The following is a 15,037-nucleotide window of genomic DNA, read 5'->3' as shown; positions in this document are numbered from 1 at the left end:
GCTTCATAGAAGTTTATAATGCAGAGCCGTGAAAAAAATAAATACGTTTTCTTTCCTCAAAAATAATTATTTAGCCCAGAATTTTTTATTTTCCCAAGGGTTACAGGAGAAATTGGACCCCATAAGTTGTTGTCCTGTTTCTCCTGAGTACGCTGATACCCCATATGTGGGGGTAAACCACTGTTTGGGCACACGTTGGGGCTCGGAAGTGAAGTAGTGACGTTTTGAAATGCAGACTTTGATGGAATGCTCTGCGGGCGTCACGTTGCGTTTGCAGAGCCCCTGATGTGCCTAAACAGTAGAAACCCCCCACAAGTGACCCCATTTTGGAAACTAGACCCCGAAAGGAACTTATCTAGATGTGTGGTGAGCACTTTGAACCCCCAAGTGCTGCATAGAAGTTTATAATGCAGAGCCGTGAAAATAATAAATACGTTTTCTTTCCTCAAAAATAATTATTTAGCCCAGAATTTTTTATTTTCCCAAGGGTTACAGGAGAAATTGGACCCCAAAAGTTGTTGTCCAGTTTCTCCTGAGTACGCTGATACCCCATGTGTGGGGGTAAACCACTGTTTGGGCACACGTCGGGGCTCAAAAAGGAAGTAGTGACTTTTGAAATGCAGACTTTGATGGAATGGTCTGCGGGCATCACGTTGCGTTTGCAGAGCCCCTGGTGTGCCTAAACAGTAGAAACCCCCCACAAGTGACCCCATTTTAGAAACTAGACCCCCCAAGGAACTTATCTAGATATGTGGTGAGCACTTTGATCCCCCAAGTGCTTCACAGACGTTTACAACGCAGAGCCGTGAAAATAAAAAATCATTTTTCTTTCCTCAAAAATGATGTTTTAGCAAGCATTTTTTTAGATTCACAAGGGTAACAGGAGAAATTGGACCCCAGTAATTGTTGCGCAGTTTATCCTGAGTACACTGATACCCCATATGTGGGGGTAAACCACTGTTTGGGCACACGTCAGGGCTCGGAAGTGAGGGAGCACCATTTGACTTTTTGAATACGAGATTGGCTGGAATCAATGGTGGCGCCATGTTGCGTTTGGAGACCCCTGATGTGCCTAAACAGTGGTAACCCCTCAATTCTACCTCCAACACTAACCCCAACACACCCCTAACCCTAATCACAACCCTAACCACAACCCTAATTCCAACCCTAACCCTAAGGCTATGTGCCCACGTTGCGGATTCGTGTGAGATATTTCCGCACCATTTTTTAAAAATCCGCGGGTAAAAGGCACTGCGTTTTACCTGCGGATTTTCCGCGGATTTCCAATGTTTTTTGTGCGGATTTCACCTGCGGATTCCTATTGAGGAACAGGTGTTAAACGCCGCGGAATCCGCACAAAGAATTGACATGCTGCGGAAAATACAACGCAGCGTTTCCGCGCGGTATTTTCTGCACCATGGGCACAGCGGATTTGGTTTTTCATATGTTTACATGGTACTGTAAACCTGATGGAATACTGCTGCGAATCCGCAGCGGCCAATCCGCAGCCAAATCCGCACCGTGTGCACATAGCCTAATTCTAAAGGTATGTGCACACTGCGGAAAACGCTGCAGATCCGCAGCAGTTTCCCATGAGTTTACAGTTCAATGTAGACCTATGGGAAACAAAAATCGCTGTACACATGCTGCGGAAAAACGCAGCAGTTTACATTCCGCAGCATGTCACTTCTTTGTGCGGATTCCACAGCGGTTTTACAACTGCTCAAATAGAAAATCACAATTGTAAAACCGCAGTGAAATGCGCAGAAAAAAACGCGGTAAATCCGCCATAAATCCGCAGCGGTTTAGCACTGCGGATTTATCAAATCCGCAGAGGACCAGAATACGTGTGCATATACCGAAACCCTAACCCTAGCCCTAACCCTACCCCTAACCCTACCCCTAACCCTACCCCTAGCCCTAACCCTAGCCCTACCCCTAACCCTAACCCTACCCCTACCCCTAACCCTACCCCTAACCCTACCCCTAACCCTAGCCTTAACCCTACCCCTAACCCTATTCTAACATTAGTGGAAAAAAAAAATTTCTTTATTTTTTTATTGTCCCTACCTATGGGGGTGACAAAGGGAGGGGGTCATTTATTATTTTTTTTATTTTGATCACTGAGATATAATCTATCTCAGTGATCAAAATGCACTTTGGAACGAATCTGCCGGCTGGCAGATTCGGCGGGCGCACTGAGCATGCGCCCGCCATTTTGGAAGATGGCGGCGCCCAGGGAGAAGACGGACGGGACCCCGGCAGGATCGGTAAGTATGATGGGGTGGGGGGGACCACGGGGGGGGATCGGAGCATGGGGGGGGGAATCGGAGCGCGGCAGGCGTGGAACGGAGCACGGAGGGCGTGGAACGGAGCACGGGGGGGCTGGAACGGAGCACGGGGGGGTGGAACGGAGCACGGGGGGGTGGATCGGAATCCAGGGGGGGTGATTGGAGCACGGGGGGGTGATTGGAGCATGGGGGGAGCGGACAAGAGCACGGGGGGGAGCGGAGCACTGGATGGAGGGGAGCCGGAGCAGTGTACCGGCCAGATCGGGGGGCTGGGGGGGCGATCGGTGGGGTGGGGTGGGGGCACATTAGTATTTCCAGCCATGGCTGATGATATTGCAGCATCGACCATGGCTGGATTGTAATATTTCACCCGTTATAATAGGTGAAATATTACAAATCGCTCTGATTGGCAGTTTCACTTTCAACAGCCAATCAGAGCGATCGTAGCCACGAGGGGGTGAAGCCACCCCCCCGGGCTAAACTACCACTCCCCCTGTCCCTGCAGATCGGGTGAAATGGGAGTTAACCCTTTCACCGGATCTGCAGGGACGCGATCTTTCCATGACGCCACATAGGCGTCATGGGTCGAATTGGCACCGACTTTCATGACGCCTACGTGGCGTCAAAGGTCGGGAAGGGGTTAAAAAAAGGGCTGGATGATTTCCTCAGTACAAATAATATTGTGGGTTATAGTTAATTTAGTGCTAAAATGTATAAATAGTGGTTGAACATGATGGACCTAGGTCTTTTTTCATCCTATGTAACTATATAATATTAGCAATCTGTTATGATTCCTCCTCTTAATTTGTCTTGGACGCAGTTGTAACAAGGGGGCATGAGTTGGTAGTCATGACCGAGTCCATTAAAGCACCCAGTTCCCTTGCACATGAAAACGACAGATAAAGTCTCAACCCAATGGCACAAAAGAGGGAGAAGGCTACCTGTAAACATGTGCACACTTTAAGTAGCATAAAAAATATACTTTTTTATCGGACACAAAAGCAACAAGCAAAAGAATCATTAAAAACAATTAAACTAATACTACTGGGATTCCCAGGCCGAAAAACACCCCCAAAAATACAGTGATCAATCCGGGGTGTGTACAGGTGTGGTTTATGTGATCTTCCACATGTGCATACATGTTTATGTTATGAATAATTGGATCATGTATTGCACATTATCATGGGTTTACATTATTCTCTACCCAGGATTGATCACTGTATTTTTTGGGGTGTTTTTCGGCCTGGGAACCCCGGTAGTATTATTTTAATTGTTTTTAATGATTCTTTTGCTTGTTGTTTTTGTGTCCGATAAACAAGTATATATTTTATGCTACTTAGAGTGTGCACATGTTTGCAGGTAGCCTTGTCCTTCTTTTGTTCTTCATTGTTTACTCTACCTGATGTTGCTCTTCAGCGTACTCTATTATTGCTTCACTTAATTTTTTATGTATTGTGGTGCGCCTTGAATCACATATTTCCCGCCCAATGGCACAGTTGATTACCTCCAGCACAAGGTTGCTCTCTTTACTGGAACGGTGTCCTCCGGATGCACCACACACCACACTACAGTTCCAACGGTAGCAAACATTTAATAAAGATGAGATGAATGAGGTAACATTTGCTGCGCTTTCCCTATCACAACATGCAGCATTGTTAGCTCTCCTCTGGTAACAGAGAACCAACAGTCTTTCTGTGGGCACATCTACAGCCACGGTGCCCGTTCCCACTGCCTGGCAGTCTTTGGCAGTATTCTATTCCCCTCCAGGGATATATTCTGCTGCCAACAGTGGTGCACATCTTGCCTCGGGCAAGCCTGCCCGGGCTCTGCTGCAGAAACAGGAAATCCTTCTCCTGTAAGCCTGCTGGGCTGGTCCCCTTATTTAACTCCTTCTATCCCTAATCTCAACATGTGCAACATATTGCATATTCAGTACAGTTTACACAATACAGGAACAAACACAGCCCATTGCATGTGGTAACATATTAATACATAACATTATACATAAACACAGGGGTGAACAATCAGGGTGCTGCATGCAGCACATGTGCACGCCATATAAGAGAGAGGAGGCACGTGAGGGTTCCCGCCATCTCCTTATACAGTGATTGACATCTCAGTCATCCAATCTAGTGCAGGGGCAAGCTGAGCTGCCAGTGACAGCTCAGTCATCCAATCTGAGATTGAGAGGTGCTGAGCTTCTTTTGGGGGTTCCTTTTTCCAAGAGATTACCCAGCTACTTAACTGAGTTGGGTCCCAGATTGCTGCCAGTTGTAGCTTTCAGCTCAGTATGGTGTGCTCTCTGTGCTTTGTGCTCTGAATTTAGACATATTGATCTTCTTTTGCCAGACCCTGGATTTGCCCTTTGACTACCCGTTTGTGTACCCTTTTGCGTTGATGCACTCTGACCTTGGAATTCTGTCTCTGGGCAGTGACCTAATTATGCCTTTGTTTCTTACCTCTCTTTATGACGTACCCTCCTGGCTCTTGACCTTGGACTCCTTGACTACCCAGACTTACGGCTTGTCCGTAAGAAGTGACTCAGGGTCACATTACGACTGGCACATACGTTTTTCTTTTTCACCAGTATGGATCCTGTTCACACACTCTGTGAACAGGTGGCAAATCTAACCCAGAGGATGAAGGATCTAAATAAGGTATGCCAGACTCTTGAATTGTCACAATTTCAGTTGCAGGGTCAGATAAATAGTTTGAAAATTTACTATAGCCCTCCAATGCTGATGTTGATGTTATTAAATAGTTTTCAATGGGTCTTTGGATGGCAGCAATGTTCTGGAAGAAATTGTGTTTCAGTATTGGGCTTATATTGTACCTCCCTTCCTAATGGTAACTATTTGACAAATATTCGGGATCCCGATTGGGCTTAGCATTTAACAGGAGATTATTAGAGTAACATTGCCATAAAATATTTTTGGTGTAGTTGTCTGCAGAGAGGAGAAGCAGATGGGCAGCATGATGGCTCAGTGTTTAGTATCTTGTTTCAAATCCCACCAAGGACAAGATCACCATGGAGTTTGTATGTTCTCCCCATCTTTGTGTGGGTTTTCTTTGGTTTCCTCGCACACTCCAAAGACACACTGATAGGGAATTTAGATTGTGAGTCCCAATGGGAACAGTGTTGACAACGTTTGTAAATTTTGTTGACCATATTTATGCAAGCATAATCTTGCAGGTCATTTCTTTCATCGTTTTTGCAGCGTTTTCCAAATGAATGGAAAAAAAACACATTAAACATACATAAAAAATGAATGCAAGACATGCCAAAAAGTTGCATATTTTACATAGAATTTTTTCCACCAACATTCCAGTATTTCTGCAAATACCAAATGTGTGCACATACCTATGCGGAGAGCGTTGTATCCCTGCTTCACAATCGATCCATGCTATTTCCAAAAGATCTAATAATGAGTAGGTGTTAAAATTCAATCTCCTTTTCCAGGATTCACCAATACTTATTGGGCAGCCTGAGATGTTGGACAGCTCCCTTTCAAAAGTTAGTGTTGCACCAGATTTGTTTAGCTCTTGCATCTTCTGAATTTGTACAAAAGGTTGGGAACATCATATTTTTTATCACCTGAGAGAATTGGGCCGATTATTCTAATTACATTCTAACCAGAGTTTGATCATCGTCACATTCGTAGTGTAATCCGATTTTCATGGATGAGAAAAAGATGGAAAATAAAATTTTCCTTCTTCTCCATTGTACAAATCGGACTTCGGTGAGATGTTATCTGAGAGGAGTCCAAATTTTTCCACACACTCATTGAAAATCGAGCATACTACAACATTTTCTTCAGACAGATTTGGTCCAGGGAAAAAATTGGACATGTGCGTGGCTCCACAGAATGACATTGGCCTGAGTGTGATCCAATATTTTGTCTGATTGCACTCGGACCAATAATTTGGTCATCAGGACCTGCCCTTAAACCTAGGCTTGGAAAGTCCTGATTGCCAGGTTCATGTTCATGGTCTCTAGTTAACTTTGGCAAACTCACTTCATGAGACTACCATTCATGATTCCATGATTGCCTCAGCAGCAGGACTGCAAACCTGTTCCTGATCTTGAGATATAAAAAAGTAAGATAAAAGTGACCAAATCCTAATCTACAGATAAGCATTTAGCTCATTGTTTTCCTAATTTCACAAACTCCTTAGGTTCTTGATCAAGTTTCTGAAAGTTGAGAGAGTCTCTTTTTTTGTTTTTCATCTGAGAACCAGTTAATAGATTTTGGAAGACAAAGATGAAAAGAGAAATAAGTGAGGAGAAAGGCGGAAGACTTGGAGTTATGTTTAAACAACAAAGAAGTATATTAAAAAAGTACAAATATGAAATCTCAAAGCTAGAGAGAAGGATGTTCATCTCACATAAAGTAAGAAAGATATTTGTCCGTGTTTTTCAATCAGAATGGCATTTAAGATCTTGAACTGATTGATTTCTTTTAAAGATTCTGTCGCATCAAAAATGTATGCATCACTGAGCTCCACATTTCAAAGACATTCCATTGTAATGGAGAGAAAGAATTTTTTTTTCTTATGTCTATTACAGCAACATCCAGCTTCAAATTCTTCAATACTTTTGAAAACTAATGGAAAGACTTGCTTTTCAGAGGCTTTTAGTAGTTTGCATTACAGTATGTGGGTAAATGGCATTAGAATAAAAGTGACTGGACCAACAAAAGAGGTGAACATTAATGATGAGCGAGTGTACTCGTTGCTCGGGTTTTCCTGAGCACGCTCGGGTGGTCTCCGCGTATTTGTGACTGCTCCGAGATTTTGTTTTTGTTGACACAACTGCATTATTTACAGCTGCTAGCCAGCCTGAGTACATGTGGGGGTTGCCTGGCTGCTAGACATGTTATCAAGCTGTCTAGTAGCCGCAAATCATGTAGCTGTGGCAAGGAAAACTAAATCTCCGAGCAGTCGCAAATACTCGGAGACTACCCGAGCGTGCTCTGGAAAACCCGAGCAACGAGTATACTCGCTCATCACTAGTGAACTTGTCAGATCGAAAAAATGGTGAGTAGTAAATATTAAAAGGGATAATGGTTATGATTAAATAACGTGAACAAAATTAATAAATTAAAGGAAAAAAAACAGCTCTCTTGCTTTGCACTAATGAGGGACAAACACCCCGAATGAGTTTCTCCAAAGAGAGAAACAGACTATAATCTGGTCGGGTGACTAGCCTGCACTGATATCTGCTTGCCTGCTGATAAACTGTTTATTTGTTGTTATACCTTTGTGCCCAGAAGAGGCTGTTTTGGTTTTGAACCCCTTGGAGTCTTATAAAAACAATAAAACTGCACAAATTTGGACCAAACTGTATTCCTGGGTGAACTCTACCTAATGCCTTCCTGAGCGCATGAATCGTTACAATAGGTTAAAAAAATGAGTTTGAAAAATGGAGACAGAAACTTAAGGAGTCAAGAAAGAATGAAGAATTTCATTTCACTGAATACTAAGAATTTACTTGCAGAACAGTCCGAGGTACCTGAGCGAGATTATTGTCTAATGTAATATCCTAAAAGAAGATAAGGAGAAACCTTAGGTTTTCGTTAATGATAGAGTTGAGCAAATTGATTAGCAGGACCCTGGTGAAACGATCAAGTCAGTATTCCATGGCCATTGGATGGGAGTAATGCGAACTGACAAAAGACAAATAAATTGATTTCACCTGATAATAAGAATGCTGCAAAAAACAGAAGAATTAATAGTTTATTCTGAATAATTAGCAAAATGTAAAGTGAATGAACAAAAGAGAAATCTAAATCAATATCTGGAGTGACCGACCTTTGCAATCAAAACAGCATTAAAATATCAATTCTTCTACGTAGACTTATCACTTGCACACAGGTTTTGAAAGAACAGGGAGGTTGTTCCAAACTTCTTGGAGAACTAACCTCGGATCTTCTGTGCATGTACTTGTGCAATTCTTCAAGCCTGAAGTTTAAGTACAAATGTGTATGCTACACATCATTTTGTGCTACCATAGAAGATCCCTGACACCCAGATGGTCCAAACAGTTTGACTCCGAGACTCTGTTATTAGGACTTGGGCTGAGCGGACCAGAACTTAAGAGTTTGAGGTTCATACCAGACAGTTAGTTTCAGGGAAAAAACGCAGAGCACGGACTTCTCCTAAAGTATGTTGCAATTTTCGGAGTGACGGGGAAGTCCGGGAAAAGTGAGAGATCAGTTCACCACTCTTTTTAATGGAGTTCAAGTTCTGGTTCAAGTTCAGGTACAGCTCTGACACTTTGGAATAAAGTTCAGATTGTGTACCAGAACTTGAACTTCAACGAGTCAACTCATCCCTAATTAGGACTACTCATAAGCGGACCTGTGGAAGCTTAGTTTCAGACTCAAACTTGACCCAAAGTTGAACCCGAACCCAATTTAAGTCAATGGGCACCCAAACTTTGGTGCAGTAAAATGGTTGTAGAAAGGCCTAATAAAATGAAAAAGGAATGGGGTAAGAGCAGAACAATTGACCCACAAACAAATGTAGATAGGAAAATGACTTAAAATAACAGAAAATAAGAAAATATAAAAAAACAATAATCCAAGGAGTCAGAGGTTCGAGTGGTGTAGTGGAGTAGTGCTTTACGTGTGTAGTTTACTGTACTTGTTAATAAATAAAATAAATTAAAAAAACAATGTGGAGTCCCCCCGTATTTTTAATAGACAAGAAATGAGCGAAGCAGGGTCTCTGGAGAAGTTGGATCGCCCCCAGGGTAAGGGCAATGGGGTACTCGGTACTGGGTCCCTCGGTTCGGGGAATGGGATGTCACGGTGGCCTGACCCGGTCCGTGGCCCTTTGAGGGGCGTCCAATAAAAGGTGGACAGTAATTTATAGGATAGTGTTCCTGACGCCACCTGTGGTATTCGGTCAGGGTGACCGACGCTGCTTAGGGGTCCACTGGGGTGATGTTATGGCAGCTAGATGTTATACCTTCCCACAGGTGAAGTATGTCCCGAGGGCTTCCCAGAGTGTAGATGATGGATGGTGTGAGTCACAGCGAATAACGAGGACACAGGGTTGCAGTCTCTTTACCTTTTACTGAAGGTTCGGCATCCACAGTCCAGAGTAGGGACCACAGGGTAGGTAGAGTCTGGATGGTCTGAAGGCAAATCCAGAGTCCCCTTGTCCAGGAGGAATTCAATAGCCTTCCCCTAGCGCACAGTAACGTAGTAGGTCCCTACTTGTATAAGCTACAATAAGGTCCTCACTTCTGTTACTTCTCTCTCTCTGTCCCCCAGATGGTACGGATAGGACAAAACCCGTATGACTGATGGCCTGAGGATTGTTTATAGGGACACTAGAGATGCCCCGACCACCACAAGTTGCCACTGTGTCTTCTTAGGTATAAAGGTCGGACAGTCAACTGGGAATTAACTGCCCTGCCAGTCTCTGAAGTAACAGCATAGAGCTCTTTACTACCTCGGTATTCTGGCCACCGGATCTGCGCTTCAGCTGGAGGCAGCCTGCTTCTAGCTGGTCTCCCACTGATGTTTCACTCCTGTTGCTATGACTTCTTTTCTCAATCTCTACAGCACAATTCCTTTCGTGTCCTTTCCTAGGATGCTGCCGCATGGGTTGCAGGTGCAGCTCCGTGTCCTTCTTTCCATTCTCCTCAGACTTCATTCTGGATCTGGCCAGGGATCATCCCAGCCAGCTCGACCGGGAGACCTTTCTTCGTCCCCAGCCAGGAACTCTCCTCTCCTCCTCCTGAAAACTCTCTAACTTCCTCACCAACCCCCCAGTTTTACCCTATGTGAGGAGTGGCCTAATAGATAGAACCCTTAGCTCCCCCTGGTGGAGTGGCGTGTGAAGTGTGTGTGGCTGTGATACCTGGATAGCAGATCTCCTTCATTGCCTTCAGATGTAACATCCCTCCCCCTGGTGGAAGAACAACATTACTGCAATGAACCAGGACTCTGGGACGCTGCAAGCGTTGCCAAAGGTACGGAATAAATAGGTACTACTGCCGGATTACCATGTAACTTTATTTATGCTATGTGTTTCGGAGCTGAACTAACTCCTGCTTCAGGCATGTATACACACACATAATGCATCCTGGTAGTTATATGCACTCCAAAATGGTGTAAAAAAACCAGGTTTTGCAATGTAATTAATTTGCGCATGTCATGTGCAATTGCTGGAGAACATGGTTGTCAGATCAACTAACACACCACCATAAAAAAACTTTTTTATAAAGCTTTGTGCAAAACATGCATAAGAGATCACTAGAGATAAAAATGTAAAAAAATGTAGAATGTACTAAACACTGAAAAACCTGTTTGATGACGCCATTTTGGAGCCAACAATTTCCCTCTTTCACCCATTTATGTAAAAGAAATACCCACACCAGTCCTCAGTAATCCAAGTGGAGGTCCCACGCCGGTCCGACGTAGTCCAAATGGAGATCTCAGCCTCTGTCTTCCAGTTTATGGAGCCAGTTTATGGACTGAATAAGCAGCCACTGCCAGGTCTCAAGCTTTACTTCCCCTTGTCTCGTAACGTACAGCGTGAGAGCTGGAATACTAGCTGTTACATGACTTGAATGACTTATGCAGCCTCATTATCATAGCTGCCTAGGTCACCCGCGGTCATGTCTCACGGGCAATGATGTCAGTAATGACATCAGCCATGAGACATGACTGCCAGTGACCTATGAAGTCTTGAGAATGGCCCTGGGAAGGGCCATTACCGATGGCCCTTCCCAGCCTTAAAATATCAGCCCCTACCTAGGTATTGGCCCCTTCCTAGCACAATAAGATCAGCTGACAGCAATATGCTTTCCCTTGGCTGGTTATTAAACATAGGGGGGACCACACATCGGTTTTTTAAATTATTTATTTTACACTGTGAGGCTGGGTCATGTGGTGCACCAGCCAATCACAGTCATGCCATTACTTAGAGCCGAAAGTGCGCTGCAGCCTTTCAACAAACTTTATTATTCTGCTGAATATTAACCAAAAACGTACAGTAAGAAGTCTGTGTTCACGGTTCAACACCAGATACTAGTATCCGATATGAACCCTGAACTTTACCGTTGGGGTTCGTTTATCCCTAATTAGGACATCATCTCGTGATGAACTAAAACTTCAATATTATTGCATTTGTCTTCCAGGAACTTCCAAGAGGGAAATTTAGGTTACCTATGATAGATCTCTTATACAAATTTCGGGCTTTGGTAAAAAGTGACTCTGTGGTTTTTAAGGCTTTGCATTGAATATCTAGAGGAAGGTGTAGATAGTAGAATTTGCAGATAAAAACACATAAAGCATCTATTTTTCAGCTATAGTTACAAAGATGGTTTGGTGTGCAGACAACCTGAAACAAGAGGTCTAAATACAGATTCAGGCAAAAAGGCAAGCAGCCAAACTTAACCTGTTCACTACTGGGTCAGTCACCGCCATAAGTCAGTTCTTTGGTGCAGCTGCTATAGTTCTGTTTGCCGGAAGGTAAATTCAGACTCGCTGGAGAGCAGTCAGTGACACGGGACAGATTCAGGCCTCACAGTGCGTGAGCTTGACAAGTCTCCCCGCTCCCTCCTCAGGTCCAGGTACGTTGTAAAGATGCAACGTGTTTAAAAGATGCTCTTGCTGTCCGGGTAAAGCTTTTTGCACTATTTTTACAAACATGAATATCTAGGCTTATTATTGTGTTTGGAATTGTGACGCTAATCCAAAACCAAATAAATGAGCCGGAACACACGTTGGTATAAGTGCAACGTGTAAGTGCGCGTTCACCAATAATGACCAATGCCAGTCCTGATGAATCGGGGCCTTAGTGTTACTCCTGGCAATCGAATGGGATGTGAACGGGGAATCTATTTAGTCTATATACCCCTAAGATAAGAGAAAAAGGAGGTTCCATATACCCCCAACTGATATACCCCTCTGTAAGGAAAGTAACAAAACAAGGTTGTATATTTTTACTCTTGTATACACCAAGATTTCATTTCAGACGTTCACAACACTTAGTACATTATACTTTGTAAATACTTACTGATTTCTCTAATTTGGTGAAATTCCTTAGAAAATGTTTAGATTCTTTTTAAAATATGTCCGGCTTATCAGAATAAAATATGTTGTTCTTTATTTTCTTACAAGATAAACACTTAGGAATGTATCATGCAGTAATGACAAGCGCATGTCTTAATTTATTCCTGCCCTTTGGTGGAGGTGAAAAAAAGTTGTGTTGCTGTGTTGTATTATTACAATGCTACTGAAGAAGTCAGATATCACCGTACAAAGAAAAACATTCGTTTCTCAGATAACCTAGTTTTTATTAAGATGTTTCATGGTCATTTCTTTAGATGTGTTGCACAAGATACAGAAAGAAGTAGAAAATGTTAATGTAAAACAGTAACTTAATTAAGTTAATTGACTTCTATTCATACCTTAAATGGAATCTTTCACCTGGTTTTTTCCACCTAATCTGAGAGCAGTATAATGTAGACACAGAGACCCTGATTCCAGCAATGTTTCACTTACTGGGTTGCTTGCTATAGTTTTGATAAAATCACTGGAGATTATCACTAGAAGACTAGTTGTCTTGTGCTCTGTATAACCCCACCCCTACCACTGATTGGCAGAGTGTACACAAACATGGCCAATCGGTGGTGTGGGCGGAGTTATACAGAGCTCAGCATTCAGAGAACTAGTAGATCTGCAGCAGCTAAAAATAGGAATTGTATCAAAACTGCAGCTAGCAGCCCAGTAAGTGACACATCGCTTGAATCAGAGTCCCTGCCCCTAAGTTATGGTGCTCCCAGATGGGGCATCAAAAATTTGATTAAGCTTTTCAACATTTTTACCTTGGTTGTCCAAGATCAATTGCTGCTACTTGATGGCAAACAGAAATTCCAAATGAGAAATGCTACTTGGTTGCTAAAGGTACATCCTCCTATACAGGAAAGAAGGGAAAGGCGCTTCCTACTGCACATGCTCACAACCACCTTTCCTATTAATATTCTAGGACAGGCTTATGTCATGCAACAAGGTAGCGGACACCTATTTCTATATTAATCACCTTTCCTAACCTAAGACATACTGATGGGGAATATAGAGCCCCAAATGGGACAGCAATGATAATATCTGTAGAGCACTGTAGAATTAATGGTGCTAAATAATAAATAATTAGAATTACCGTACATTTATTTTCTTTTTTTAGTTTGTATTCCTAGAGTACCCCTTATCATGCAATCCTATGGTGATGGTTGGCTGACAGATGACTGATGATGCTATGTATCTCAGCATTCCAGTAGAAATGTTCACATTAACATACAGTACATATTTTTGTAACATAGAAGCCTAAGGGTGATGAATGGCCAATAGGATACGATAGATTTTGTAATAATTTATGGATAAACACATCTGTATTATACTAGTATACCACTGCTGGAGGTTTTTTTTGGATGATTTTCAGAAAAGTATTTATTACTTGTACTTTACTTTCTGTACTATATAGACAAAAATATTGAGACACCTTCACATTACACCTACAGGAGTTTTTATGGCCTCCCATTCTAAGCCCATCGAAATGTATGTTTTCATTTTTGTGGGAAGGTTTTCTACAAGATTTTGGAGGTGTCTATGGGAATTTCTGCCCATTCATTCATAGCAACATTCTTGAGGTCAGACACTGATGTTCGAGGAGAGAACAGGGTTCACAATCTCCATTCTAGATTATCCCAAAAATGTTCTCTTGGGTTTTGAAAAGGGCCCTACATGGCCAATCAAGTTCTTTCACACCCAACCATGCCTTTGGGAACCTTGCCTTGTCCACTGGGCACAGTCATGACAGAGAAGAAAAGGGCCTTCCTAAACTGTTCCCACAAAGTTCCAATCATAGAATTGTCCTAAATGCCTTAGTATGCTTTATATTTTACTAAGGTGCCTAGGCAACCCCTGAAAATTATTCCCATACCATTATCGATCTTCCATAGGGATTAGCGAATCCGAACGGTATTGTTGGGGATTCGTACCGGACACTTAGTGGCTGGTGCTGAACTTCGAACATGGACTTCTTACTGTATGTTCATGCTACTGTTCGAGTTCTGCAGCCTAATAAAGCTTGATGAAAGGCTGCAGCACAGCCAATCAACAACCTTTAAGGCTGTGGACACTTCCTGCCCCATCACAGCTTTGCCAAGTAATGACATGGCTGTGATTGACCGGCGCAACAAATGACCTGGTCTGACAGTAAAAAATAAATACATTTTCAAAAAGATGTGCGGTTCCCCCTATTTTTAATACCAGCCAAGGGAAAACAGACTGCTGTGAGCTGATCTTATGCTGGAAGAGGCCAATATCCATGGACCTTTCCAGCCAATTAATATTAGCCTCCAGCTGTCTGCTTTCATTTTGCTGGTTATTAAAAATGCAGGGACCCTAAAAAATGAAATGGGGCCCTTCCTATTTTTAATGATAATCTAAGGCAAAGCAAACAGCTGGAGGCTGATGTTAACAGGCTAGGAACGGCCATGGATATTGTGGCCCATTCCCAGCACAATAAGGTCAGCCCTCAGCCACCCCAGAAATGGCGCTTAGCCTCGGCTCTTCTCAATTGCCCTGGTGCGAGGCATTACTAACCCAGTAGTCAAAAGAAATAAATACACACAAAAAAATCTTTATTTGAAATAATCTCCCAAACAATTTCCCTCTTTTATCCATTTATTTAAAAAAAAAACACCAGTCCACCGTAGTCCAAATGGA

This window comes from Ranitomeya imitator, chromosome 4 (genome assembly GCF_032444005.1).
Source record: "Ranitomeya imitator isolate aRanImi1 chromosome 4, aRanImi1.pri, whole genome shotgun sequence".
In the NCBI taxonomy this organism is placed as follows: Eukaryota; Metazoa; Chordata; class Amphibia; order Anura; family Dendrobatidae; genus Ranitomeya; species Ranitomeya imitator.
The sequence above is the reverse complement of the archived record's forward strand: the minus strand, read 5'-3'. Positions refer to the sequence as shown.